This window comes from Panthera leo, chromosome B4 (genome assembly GCF_018350215.1).
Source record: "Panthera leo isolate Ple1 chromosome B4, P.leo_Ple1_pat1.1, whole genome shotgun sequence".
Taxonomy (NCBI): Eukaryota; Metazoa; Chordata; class Mammalia; order Carnivora; family Felidae; genus Panthera; species Panthera leo.
In genome coordinates, this window is record NC_056685.1 from 79489121 (window position 1) to 79501696 (window position 12576).

Here is a 12576-nt window from a genome sequence, read left to right on the forward strand (position 1 = left end):
AGAGAATAAAGAGCTGAAACCAAGCTTAGCAGGTACTGAATGCCTTTCAGCTCAGCTATAAACAAGCTAAAAAGTTTAGACAGGCACCCAAACAGAGCTCTATGGGCTCCATTTCCTTATGATATTAAAAAGAAAGAAATTATATACAAACAGTTCTCCTCCAAGAACATAACTTTGGATACTAAGTTTCTGACTCTAAGATAATTTAACTGCCGCCAAGCAAAGAGTACAAACACCAAAGATCTCTACCACAGCAGTCTCAACATTTGATTCTCCATAGGATACTTGGTGCTACTGTGATTTGCATTACATCTAGAAAAATGATTTAAGGAAAAAATGCCAATAAACATATGAACTGTGAGACTATAATACATGTTATGTGAATCTCAGAAAACAAAGACTCAAGTTTTACTAGGCAGATTATTTAGGAATTGAAATTTCTGTTCATAAATTCTGAGTTTGTTTTCCACTGTGTTATTTAGCATAAAAACAGTTTAGCATATATTATTTCACTAGTACGTAAACTAACTGCCCCAAAAGGACAATATAGAAAGCACATACATCATTACAATCTTAAACTAACTTGCCTTACTGTTTTATATCTGGGTAAAAACACAAAGCGTAAAGCACTTTGCTAACTAACAGACTGGAAAACAGAGGTACAGAGTTATAAAAAAATGGGCAAAAGATGAGTCAAGAGGTTGAGGTTGGCCTGAATCCTAGTTACCTATTCTCACACACCTGAAAGAAGATATAAAAATTGACAGCACATCTTTTTAGGACTCCTGAAAATTATATGACAACTTGTATATTATATAACTACTTCCAACTGAATTGTGTCTTTCCAAAAGTTTACACACAGTAGGTGTTTCTTACATGTTTATTATATAAATGAATGTCCAGAAATATGAATTTGAGGGATTATAAGTTCTTGGAGCATTGTTTTTGTCTAGGGAAATTAAATAATGTTATAGTTTTAACATTAAGTATATTTTATTATAAACTTTTTCAATTTACAATCCAGTTCTAGTATATGTCAAGGATTGGCAAACTTCAGTCTGTGGGCCAAAGCCAGCCTGCCACCTGTTTTTGTATGGCCCACAAGCTAAGAATGGTTTTTACATTTTTAAATGGTTGAAAAAAGCCATAAAAAGAGTATTTCAGAACACATAAAAATTATATGAAGTTTGGGGTACCAGAGTGGCTCAGTTGGTTAAACGTTTGACTTTAGCTCAGTTCACGATCTCACGGTTTGTGGGTTCGAGCCCCACACTGGGCTCTGTGCTGACAGCTCAGAGCCTGGGAGCCTGCTTCAGGTTGTATGTCTCCCTCTCTCTGCCCCTCCCCTAATTGTGCTCTGTCTCTCTTTGTCTCTCAAAAATAAACATTAAAATAATCATCATAATTAAACGATACATGACGTTCAAATTTTAGTGTCCATAAAAAAAAGTTTGAAGGGCAAACAACCAAGCTTATCCTTTGCATGTTGTCTATGGCTACTTTCATGCTACAATGGCAGAGTTGAGTACTTACAACACAGACCTCACGCCTGCAGAGCCTAACATATTTACTCTCTGGTCTTAGTTTGCAAACTCTTTATATTCATAAATAACTATTATTAATTAAAGTACATGCTTAATTAGGAGATCCCAATTATAAGAAATGTCAGAGTATATGTGTTAATTAATAAGAACTTTTATAATGTGACTATTTAACCAATTCCTTTTTATTTGACTACAAATTTTAGAAATTAGGTTTTCTTTTTTTTTTTTTTTTTAAGTAATCTCTACACCCAACATGGGGCTCAGATTCACAACTCTAAGATCAAGAGTCCTATGCTCTTCTGCTTGAGCCAGCCAGGCACCCCAGAAATTAGGTTTTCTTAAAATAAGATTAATTAATCTAGCTCTATAGTTCTCAATCTTTAGCATATTCACCTGGGCACCTTGAAAAATAATGATTCCTATGCCTCCTGGATTCTCTTGGCTTTGGGACCCAAGAATCTACACTTAAAAAAACACCCTGGGTAATCCCAATGCAAATGGTCAGTAACCCAGCATTTGAGAGGCACTAAAGTGGTTGGAAAGTTTAGTTCTTCCACATAGTAAACGCGTGTATTTTTCCAGTTTGGTACTATCAGACAGCAGTTCTCAAAGTGGGGTGCAGGGATGCCCATAGATCCCTGAGACCCTTTCAGAGGGCCGTTCAAGTCATAGATGGGTAAACCATCTGTTTAAAGGGCAAGATAGGCTAATTCATTTTAACATAATAAAGTATTAAAAGTTCACAGGTGGTTTTAGATTCTACACAACAGCTAACCTTTAAGAAACTACCACATTTTGGATTCTGGTATAGTATCAAGGAAAGACTATCTACAACTATCTGAAAAGAATCTTTCCTTTTCCTATCAAGTATCAGTGTGAGCCCAGGTTATCCTCATATACTTCAACCAAAACAACATATTGTAACAGACTGGATGCAGAAGCAGATATAAGAATCCAGCTGTTTTCTATTAAGCCAGATGTTAAAGAGATCTGAAGGCCTTCCCCTAAATTTTTTTGACACTATAATACAGTTATTTATGCTATCATTTTAAAGTAATATTTTTTCGCGGTGTCTGGATGACTCAGTTGGTTGAATGCCCAACTCCTGATTTCGGATCAGGTCATGGTCCCACGGTTATGGGATGGAGCTTCGCACAGGACTCCGTGCTGAGCATGGGGCCTGCTTGGGATTCTCCCTCCTCTCTGCCCCTCCTGCCCTCCACTCTCTCATGCACTCTCTCTCTAAAAATAAATAAATAAAACACATTTAAAAATAAAATAAATATTTTTTCAACTGCTCCATTTTAATTTCTAGTATGTTCAATATCAATAGATATAACCAAGACAAACCAAAGCCCTTTGGAGTCCCCAACAATTGTAGAGTATAAAGGGATAGGTGCTGAGACCAAAAGCAGTTTGAAACCCATTGCTTTAAGAAATACACAAACAGTAGAATACCCTGGACTGATCAAAGAGAAGGTTAAAATTAATTTCTGGATTTCGAGCTCTGACATGCAGGGACAGGTTTCAAAAAAAAAGGAGCCAGCTTAAATAGACCAAATAGTTTTGTAGCAAATGACTGAAAACAGATGGGAGTGAGAATTAGGCTGAATCATAAGTTAGGCAACACATGGCCAAAGCTTAGAACCTATCTGGAAGCAGCTTCATATAGGCAACTACTTGACTAGAATTTTTTTTTTTAAGTCTCTCTAGGCTTTTGGAGGATTCAAGGAACTATTCTGAGCTATCCTCAGAAAAGTTAATAAAGCAAAGACAAAGAAGCAACAACTTGCTAAGCAGGAAGCAGAGTTAGAAATAACTAGAGAACATTATACCTATTTATGTTTGGCTTCAATATGCATTTTAGGAGTTGAAAAATTCCTGGAAAATGGTAAGCTGTCAAAAATCTAATGTTGGGGGCGCCTGGGTGGCTCAGTTGGTTAAGCATCTCACTTCGGCTCAGGTCATGATCTCACAGCTTGTGAGTTCGAGCCCCGCGTCGGGCTCTGTGCTGACAGCTTGGAGCCTGGAGCCTGCTTCGGATTCTGTGTCTCCCTCTCTCTCTCTGCCCCTCCCCCACTCATACTCTGTCTCTCTCAAAAAATAAATAAACATTAAAGAAAAATTTTTTAAATCTAATGTTGTGTTTTGTGTTTTTTCCTACTCATTTTCAGATAAAGTATCATCACTAAAACAATAAACCAACACCAGTCAACCCCAAAACACTAATCTTTTAACTTTTTTAAATGTTTATTTATTTTTGGGAGAGGGAGAGAGAGAGAGAGAGAGAGAGAGAGTGAGTTCAAGTGGGGTAGGGACAGAGAGAGAAGGAGACACAGAATCTGAAGCAGGCTCCAAGCTCTGAGCTGTCAGTGCAGAGCCTGATGCAGGGCTGGAACCTACGAACCACAACATCATGACCTGAGTCAAAGTCAAACACTTAACTGAGCCACCCAGGCGCCCCAAAATACTAATCTTTAAGGATAAATTTAACATCTTCATGAACTTACTATTTTTTTTTTATGGACTTAATTTATTTTATTTTTTTTTTTCAACGTTTTTTATTTATTTTTGGGACAGAGAGAGACAGAGCATGAATGGGGGAGGGGCAGAGAGAGAGGGAGACACAGAATCGGAAACAGGCTCCAGGCTCCGAGCCATCAGCCCAGAGCCCGACGCAGGGCTCGAACTCACGGACCGTGAGATCGTGACCTGGCTGAAGTCGGACGCTTAACCGACTGCGCCACCCAGGCGCCCCAATGGACTTAATTTAAACAGACTGCAAACAACAAACCTGATAGACTTTAACATTAAACTCCAGTATGAGGTTGGTCCTAGATAAGAAATTGCTACAGTTATCTCATGATGACAATCATGGCAATGGTTAGAAACTGTCCAGGGGGTGGGGGGGGGGGGTATCTATTTTCTAAGACTGTCCACAGACTGGCAACACAGTGATCTGTTTGGGGTATTCTAATGTTCACTGATTGTCTTTCAACAGTCCCAAACACAGATGTATAAAATATCAACAAACTACTGCTTGCCCATAACTTAAAACAATAAAGAAAATGGTGCTACAGGAGACAAGTTAGTATCAGAAATACCAGAAAAACCATGTTAAATAAAACCAACATGGTGTCACTCAAGTTTGATAAAGCTTAAATAAACATTACTGGCAAGAAACTTGGTGCCAACACAAATCATTTATAGCAGTCATATGTTCTATCCAATAAATCATCCTGTTTTTTATAATATAGTCAGGCATATTCCTATTCAAAAAGAATGATTACACTATTTTTTAATGTGAAAAAAATGTAATTTTTCTACCACATTGTAAATTTTAAGCCCCAAATACAGTATGACCAATTTAGCATATAAATCTCCTTTGTCCATTATGTCAGCAAAAAGCACTATACCAGATAAGAAGATATTAATAGGTAATTCTACTCAAAACAAGTTGGATTTTGTGAGAAGGTGGGGCTATGTCAAAACAATGTCCCACAGAGGCCCAAGCCACAAGCTCACAAAAAGTGACTTTTTAAGCTAAATCATGGCTCTTGTTAGACCTTCATAAATTGACATTTATTAAGGATAAATGCAGTACTGAATAGAAAAGGGAAACCTTTTTTTATTAACTAAACTCTACCTCCAACGTGGAGCTCGAACTCATAACCCCAAGACCAAGAGTCTCATGCTCTACAACTGAGCCAGCCAGGTACCCCCAAAAGAGAAATTCTATACATGCTTGGGTTTCAAATGTATGAGAACATTTAGAATTAAAATCACCAAAAAATGAGAAAAAGCTAACAAAGTGAAGTTGTAAGTCTCTAATGAGTTTTGTTCTCCTACTAAGTGTTCTTATACCCTTCACAATACTAATGTAGTAACTCACAGTTGCCTTAGTTGGGAATCTTTCCTAGGTGTCTGCTTACAAAGCTTTAAAAACTACATAACAAACTGGTCTTTTCATAAAATTTTTCCTGAAATATAACACTCATCCTTCCTCTCTAAGGAAGCCAAGCAGTATACATTTACTTTCAAAACTAAACTGAATCTTCTTCATTGTATACAGGCAGTGGGTATATTATTCAAATCCTTCCCCCACCAAAAAAAGTTTCTAAACAAAAGGATAAACAAGAGAAGGAAAGGAAACAAAATACTATGACTTAAGGAAAGAAAAAAAAAAAAACATTCTTTCAATACAAAGTGTCCACCAGGGAAATTTTGGAAAGAAAGTATCATGATGAAATATTTAAAGACATGAAATGACCCCAATGCAAAATATTTGTTGTTGTTGACTTTTGTTTTTTGGGTTTTTGTTTTGTTTTGTTTTGTTTTGTTTTCTGGTGTTTTTGCTCAAAGGAGTTATTTCTTGTCATTTATGTTCCTTACTTTTTGTTTAGCCATTCCCACTGGGTCAGTAGAACCATTTCAATTTCATTTTCTTTACACTCTATTTTTCTTCCTGATTCTTCAACAGTAAGTTCTTTGATCTGAGTTTCTATTTATGAATGTGTGGACTGGAAAGGACCTTGAGGGGTCGTCAAGTCCATCCTTCTGCTTTCCAGGAGAATTCGTAACTAAACAATCTCAGATGGATGAGAAGCTATCAAAAGAAGATGCATCCTGTCCCTAATGGCATGCTACTTTATTCTGCACAGACATTTCCATTCACAATTTGCAATTTTCTAAAAGTGAAAGTAAAAATTAAAACCCCAAAAGAGGAAGGTGCTTTAAAAAATGCATTTATCAGCTAAAACTGCTCAAACATAAATTCAACTATCAGGTCTAAAATTAACACACAGGAAAGTTGTTGGCTGCCAACATCGTCTTTAGTCCCTAGAGAGATGTCTTCTGATTTCTGGCTTATTGCTAGCACAATTTTACCTACAGCACAGAACATGGCAAACTTAGCCCACCACATCAATAAACTGTAATTATAAATGTCAATTTTTTGTGTGTGTGTGTGTGTGTGTGTGTGTGTGTGTGTGTGTATGTATTTTCTTACAGGTGGTATAGGTTTTTATTCCAAACAGAAAATGAAAACTTAGGTCTAATTTGGAGGTATCAATATTATGGGGCAGCTACAATATAACTGTTACATGGGCAAAAGTTTAATTTTTTAATACGTAACTTAAAATGTTGAGGGAATGGGGCGCCTGGGTGGCTCAGTTGGTTAAGCGTCCAACTGACTCTTGATTTCGGTTCAGGTCATGATCTCACAGTCCTGGGACCAAGCCCTACGTTGGACTCAGTGCGGAGTGTGAAGCCTGCTTGGGATTTTCTCTCTCTTTCTTTTTCTCTCTCAAAAATAAATACTTAAAAATAAATAAATGAATAAATGAATAAAATGTTGAGGGAATGACATTTCTTCTTAAAAGTTTCTTTTTTTTTCCTTCCTAAAAGTTTCTAAAACAGAATTTCACCTGATGACAAAAAACATCCAACTATGAAGAAACACTGTTAATCATTCTAGAATTGTTTAAAAAATAAAGAAAAAGTAAAAAAAAAAAATAAAGCAGGACCAGCAATGTTCGAAATGGGAGGAAAATTACAGCTAAAAAATAGGGGAATTATTATTTTTTTTAATGTTTATTTATTTTTGAGAGAGAGAGAGATAGAGCATGAGCAGGGGAAGGGAAGAGAGAGAGGGAGACATAGAATTCGAAAAAGGCTCCAGGCTCTGAGGTGCCAGCACAGAGCCTGATGTGGGGCTCGAACCCACGAATGGTGAGATCATGACCCAAGCCGAAGTCGGACGTTCAACCGACTCAGCCACCCAGGCGCCCCCAAAATAGGGGAATTATTAAATAGATGGCTTATGAACAACCGGCAAGTAATCTAGTGATCTATAAACACTAGCGTAACATAGCTAGGTAGCAACTAATGTTTAACTTCATTTCTTTTTTTTTTTTTTTTTTTAATGTTTATTTTTGAGAGATGAGAGAGGGAGAGAACGTGAGCAGGGAGGGGGCAGAGAGAGGGAGACATAGAATCCAAAGCAGGCTCCTGGCTCTGAGCTGTCAGCACAGAGCCCAATGTGGGGCTCGAAATCAAGAACTAAACCCTGAGATCATGACCCGAGCTGAAGTCGGACGCTTAATTGAGCCCAGGAGCCCCTAACTTCATTTCATTTTTTAACAGGTCACTAGCCTAGGAGCTCAGGGATAGGTCAGAGACAATATATTTAGATTTCAACAAGATACCTCTTCATATTTCACAGGAAATGTAGGTTAAGAACATAAAACAGTAGGTGGATTCACAATTGAGTTTTACCCGAAAGGTTGATTAATGGAGTGCTGATTTACACAGCATCACTCCACTCTTACTTATTTTTACCAGTGACCTAAAACAAACACATAGGGGTCATGTTTATGTCTTGCTTATCAAATTTATCTATCAATGATACAAATATGAGAATATGACACGAGGAATGGCCAAGAGGCTAAATAACATTATTAAGCTAAAACAATAAACACAAACTAACAAGATGACAATAACAAGGATAAATGTAAGGTCATCAATTACATGTAAAAAATTACACAAATCAATGCGATCTTAGACTTTAAGAACAGAGGTACCAAGTGCAGCAGAAAAGAGGCCATACTCTCCCTTGTACTATGTATTGATCAGATTATACCTGAGATGTCATTATTTCAGTTCTAGATAAGAAACCCTAAAGATTCAGGCAACCGAGTTGATGAGCAACATGAACTTTATTAAAAATGGTCATTTGAGGAATGGCTGAAATAACTTGGGATATCTATCCCAGTAAGAGAAGCCTCTCTTCATGGGACATAACCGTCCTCAAATATTTGAAGGGCTACCATGTTGACAAATAATTAGGTTTATTTATTGTAGCTGCAAATGGCAGAACTACAGAGCTTCAGCACAATGTAAAGAATGTTCTTTTTTTATTTAAAAAAAAATTTTTTTAACGTTTATTTATTTTTGAGACAGAGAGAGACAGAGCATGAACGGGGGAGGGTCAGAGAGAGGGAGACACAGAATCCGAAACAGGCTCCAGGCTCTGAGCTGTCAGCACAGAGCCCGACGCAGGGCTCGAACTCACAGACCACAAGATCATGACGTGAGCCGAAGTCGGCCGCCCAACTGACTGAGCCACCCAGGCGCCCCAAGAATGTTCTAAAAGTAGACCTCCAATAATGGGATAGGGTATCTGTGAAGTGGGGACCTCTTCCTTATAACATTAGGAAGTGAAAAGACCCAACTACCAGGGATTCCAAATATAATGTATTTTCACATTTCATGAATATATTGATCCCCAAAGAAGCCTGCTGCAGGAAGACAAAATTCAAAAACCGGATGCTTAAAAATTGTTTTCCTTGACATGTTTCTAAATAGGTGGAAGAGCTTTTCTCTTTTTTAAAGTTTATTTATTTATTTTTTTAGTATTCTCTCTCTACACCCAACATGGGGCTCGAACTCATGACCCCAAGATCAAAAGTTGCAAGCTACACCGACTGAGCCAGCCAGGTACCCCGATGGAAGACTTTTTCATGAACTCTAAAATCATAATACCATTTTCAGAGAAACCAACAACAAAAGAAATTAATGCTTCTTCTTTCTTAATGAATGCTGCATTTGTTTTTCTCAAAGAAACAACATCTGCATCTTAACTTTAGTACCTTTATCAAGGGATAAGGGACAATTATATGCCAGCCTGCCAACTAGTCTCAAGAAGAGAGCTGTCTTTGTTATGCATGTACAAGGCAATGCTATTTGCTCCACCTAAAACTTCCTTGCAAGGAGAAGACTCCTCCTTATCAGGCGTGGATGAGGCTGCTTGAACACTGACTCCCTCCTACTGAAGCCTAGGAAAAACTCAGTCTTGACATGTACAAAACAGTAACTTGTGAGAACTTCAGAGCAGCTGTGTTCAGGCAGAGCCAGGGACTTTACTTGAGGCAAAGCAGTATAGCTTAAGAGTTGGTTGAAAAAAACAATTTTCATTTTGGAAGCGGGAGAGGAAAGAGAAAGGAGGTACAAGAGCAGTATCCGTGAACATTTAAAAGCAATGGTAAACCAAAATGCTTAAAAATTAAAACACCGAAACATCACAGGATGTAACCTTTGATCCACAAGCTTAAAGATGAGGAATATTAGCACTCTCTAGCTTTCTGCTAGGTGTTAACACTAATGAAGGAAAAAAGAATCTTGCATTTAATAGTGCCCAAGTTAAAGCCATCACAAATTCTAGGATGGGAGAATAAAACAAGGGACTTTGCTTCTTCACTGTATATTTTTTTGTGCTGCTGTCAGGCAAACCTCAAAGACGTCTGAATGCCCAACAGAACTGCTGTAAATGTGAAATACCGGAACCCAATTCAGTAATTAATGCCAAAGTGTCAGTAATTAATTAGTCTTAATGTGTTGTAGGGGCAACTTTCTGGCCAGGAGAAAAAGCTTCAAATGGTCCCTGAAAACCGAAGGTTAATACAAAGCAACACACTCCAGTTTCTCTTTATGTAACAGCTTTACCGGCATTTCAGACATTATTTTGCTTCTCAAAAGTAAAAGGAGAAGAGTAGGATGGAAAAGACAAATCTATGCAATAGAGAAGAAGTTATTAATTAATTGGCTGCATTGGTTCAATCCATTATTAAATACACAACTATCAAACAAAGGGCAAAGGCTTGTCCCTTTGCTGTACAGAATTAAGAACTGGTAAGACTACTTAGTATAGCTGCCAAACTTTTCTTTAGCTTCTTTTCTTACAGACATGTTACATTTCGCAATAGTCTCCACTTACCTTACATCCTCCATGTTTAAGTACAAATTGTGTTTGATTTCCTCAACACTTGCCCTAAGATATTATGACATATCTTTAGCTTCTGAGTCTAGACACAAAGGAAGAAACTGAATTTTTTTCACTTTCCTGAAATACATGCCCATCTTATTTATACCATTTAAAATATATAAGCTAATGAAAACTAACTACAACCATCCATTTAACAACTCTTCAAGAATATAAGTGGATACGACATTTAACAAAACAAACTTCAATTTAGTATATTTTTCTGTGCTTACAAGAACTGGAAAGACCGATGTCTTTATAAGAATTACTTTACTTATACTACTGCAAAGTTTTTAAACATAAGAATCAAGCGAGCTTGCCCAGAAAGCTCTGCAGACCCCCACAACCCTACACTTACTAGGACACAACCGTCGGAGATACTAAAATACTCCTCTATTAAGTAGAAAACAAACTTTTAAAGTTAGGAAAGTAGCAACGCGGAAATCTGGGTAGGAGGTGCCCTGGGTAGTAAACACCCCAGTCAGAGAACATAACAAGCAATTCAGAGCAACATATGACTCCCAATGGGGCTCCAACTTGGGCTGCTTAAGTCCCAAGCCCCCATCCCTGAGTTTAGGAAGATATGAGTGTAGGAAAAGGAAGAGAGAGAGAAAGGAAATCACAATAGAAGTGATGAAATTGTTCTATTTTTCTCCTCCTGTACCCCTATCCCACTATTCTTGCAAGCTGGTCACCAGACTAGGTGCCCTATACACCAAAAGCCCCGAATCAATATCCTAGGCTGCTTCTGTTACCTAGGCTAAAAACGTTATCTATCAGCTGTCTCGTTTCCAAACACCACCTCCTTTACCCCCTCTGAATTCCTACACCCTTCTCAAAACCGATGCTTTTTGACTACTAAGTCCACCCCTATTAACTTCCTAAACTCATTCACTGAATCTTCTCCAAATTCAGACTTTCTCTCTGAAATCCTGTCCCTATGCTTTTTCATAATGCTGTCGAAATGCCAGGACTCCCATTTCCAATGATTTACTCCTACCTATCTTTCCAACCAAACCCAGTGCCATGTTTTCACCTACTCTCCCTATCTCCTGCCTGTTACCCCTGGCTCTTCCAATGCCAAGCTCCTAACACCACTCTTTGATAAGCCTGGGTCTTCAACCAATTTAGTACCCTTCCCCTTCCTCCCGTTCCACTCCATCCCCTGATCCTCCCATTAGGCTCTACCAGACTTCCATTCCCTCAGGATTCAACTCCCCTCTCCTTGCCACGCCCTGTGCCCCCCGGGGCTACTTACCCCAAGTTCTCCCCACACTTCAGGCCTCTGGCCCCGCCTTCCCCCCCAAAGGAAGGAGGCGGTAGGAGGGAGAGAAGAGGGGCGGCACTCCGCAAGGTAAGGACGATCTCTCATTAGTGTTCATCGCCGCCAATCGTAGCTTCCTTCTCTTTTATTGGTCGGCGTTAGCCCATGCCCCACCCACTTCCTCAGACTGGGCCCGGCCACCGCCTCAGCGCCCCCGTCCAACACAGACTGGGAGGGGAGACCCCGGCCTGGGACACTGGGACTGGCCAGAGTTGAAAGGGAGACTCTGCCAGATCATGGACTAGTTAATGTTAAAAGAACTCACCCGCTGGTAGCTCCGTCGCCTCCCGCCCGCCCGCGTTCGGTCCCACAATCTGTCTCCAGCTCCTTCTTTCCCCCCTCAGCGGAGCAGATACTTTCTTCTCGTCCGGCCAGGGGCTCTCACCTCTCGCGAGATGTGGGGGGTGCTGGGGGAGGAAGGGCGAGATCCGTAGGACCTAAGTTGGAAAGGGGCCGAAAGGCGGGGCTCCGGAAAAAAGAAGGGGCCGGGCTTTCGGTGGGTCGGGCTCGACTGGGGAGAGAGGCTGAGCGAATTCGGTACACACAGGTTACACGTGTTTGGCTGTGGAATATAGGGGTAAAACGAAAGGGAAAGGGAATCCTTCCAGATGCCTGTAGTGGTGGAGATCCAAAAGGTAGCGTAAAGGGGCGCCTGGTAGAAGAGGATGCGATTCTTGATCTTAAGGTCATGAGTTCAAGCCCCACCTGGGGTATAGCGATCCCTTAAATAAATAAACTCGAAAGTGTATATTCAAGTAAACATACTAGGGAATGAGATTATTTAAAAGGAGCGCACTTTGGTTTCCCCTCCCTTGGCCGCTAAAGGAGCACACTTGAATAACAAGAGTTTTGGGGTACCTGGGTGGCTCAGTTGATTCAGCATCAGACTC

At 39.4% G+C, this 12576-nt stretch overlaps 1 protein-coding gene across 6 annotated transcripts in view; it reads right to left on the minus strand.

The window, feature by feature from the left end:
• Nucleotides 1-12108, minus strand: part of LOC122224621 (cyclic AMP-dependent transcription factor ATF-7) — a 90174-nt gene extending 78066 nt beyond the window's left edge. For 3 of the 6 annotated variants that reach the window (XR_006204868.1, XR_006204869.1, XM_042946687.1), the window contains exon 1: nucleotides 11952-12106. The gene's annotated coding sequence lies outside the window, so the exon portion shown is untranslated. Of the gene's footprint in view, nucleotides 1-10317; nucleotides 11530-11620; nucleotides 11913-11951 lie in introns of those variants that run through there. The other 3 variants (XM_042946691.1, XM_042946689.1, XM_042946688.1) reach the window with 3 other exon arrangements.
• Between the last annotated feature and the right edge of the window lie 468 nt (nucleotides 12109-12576).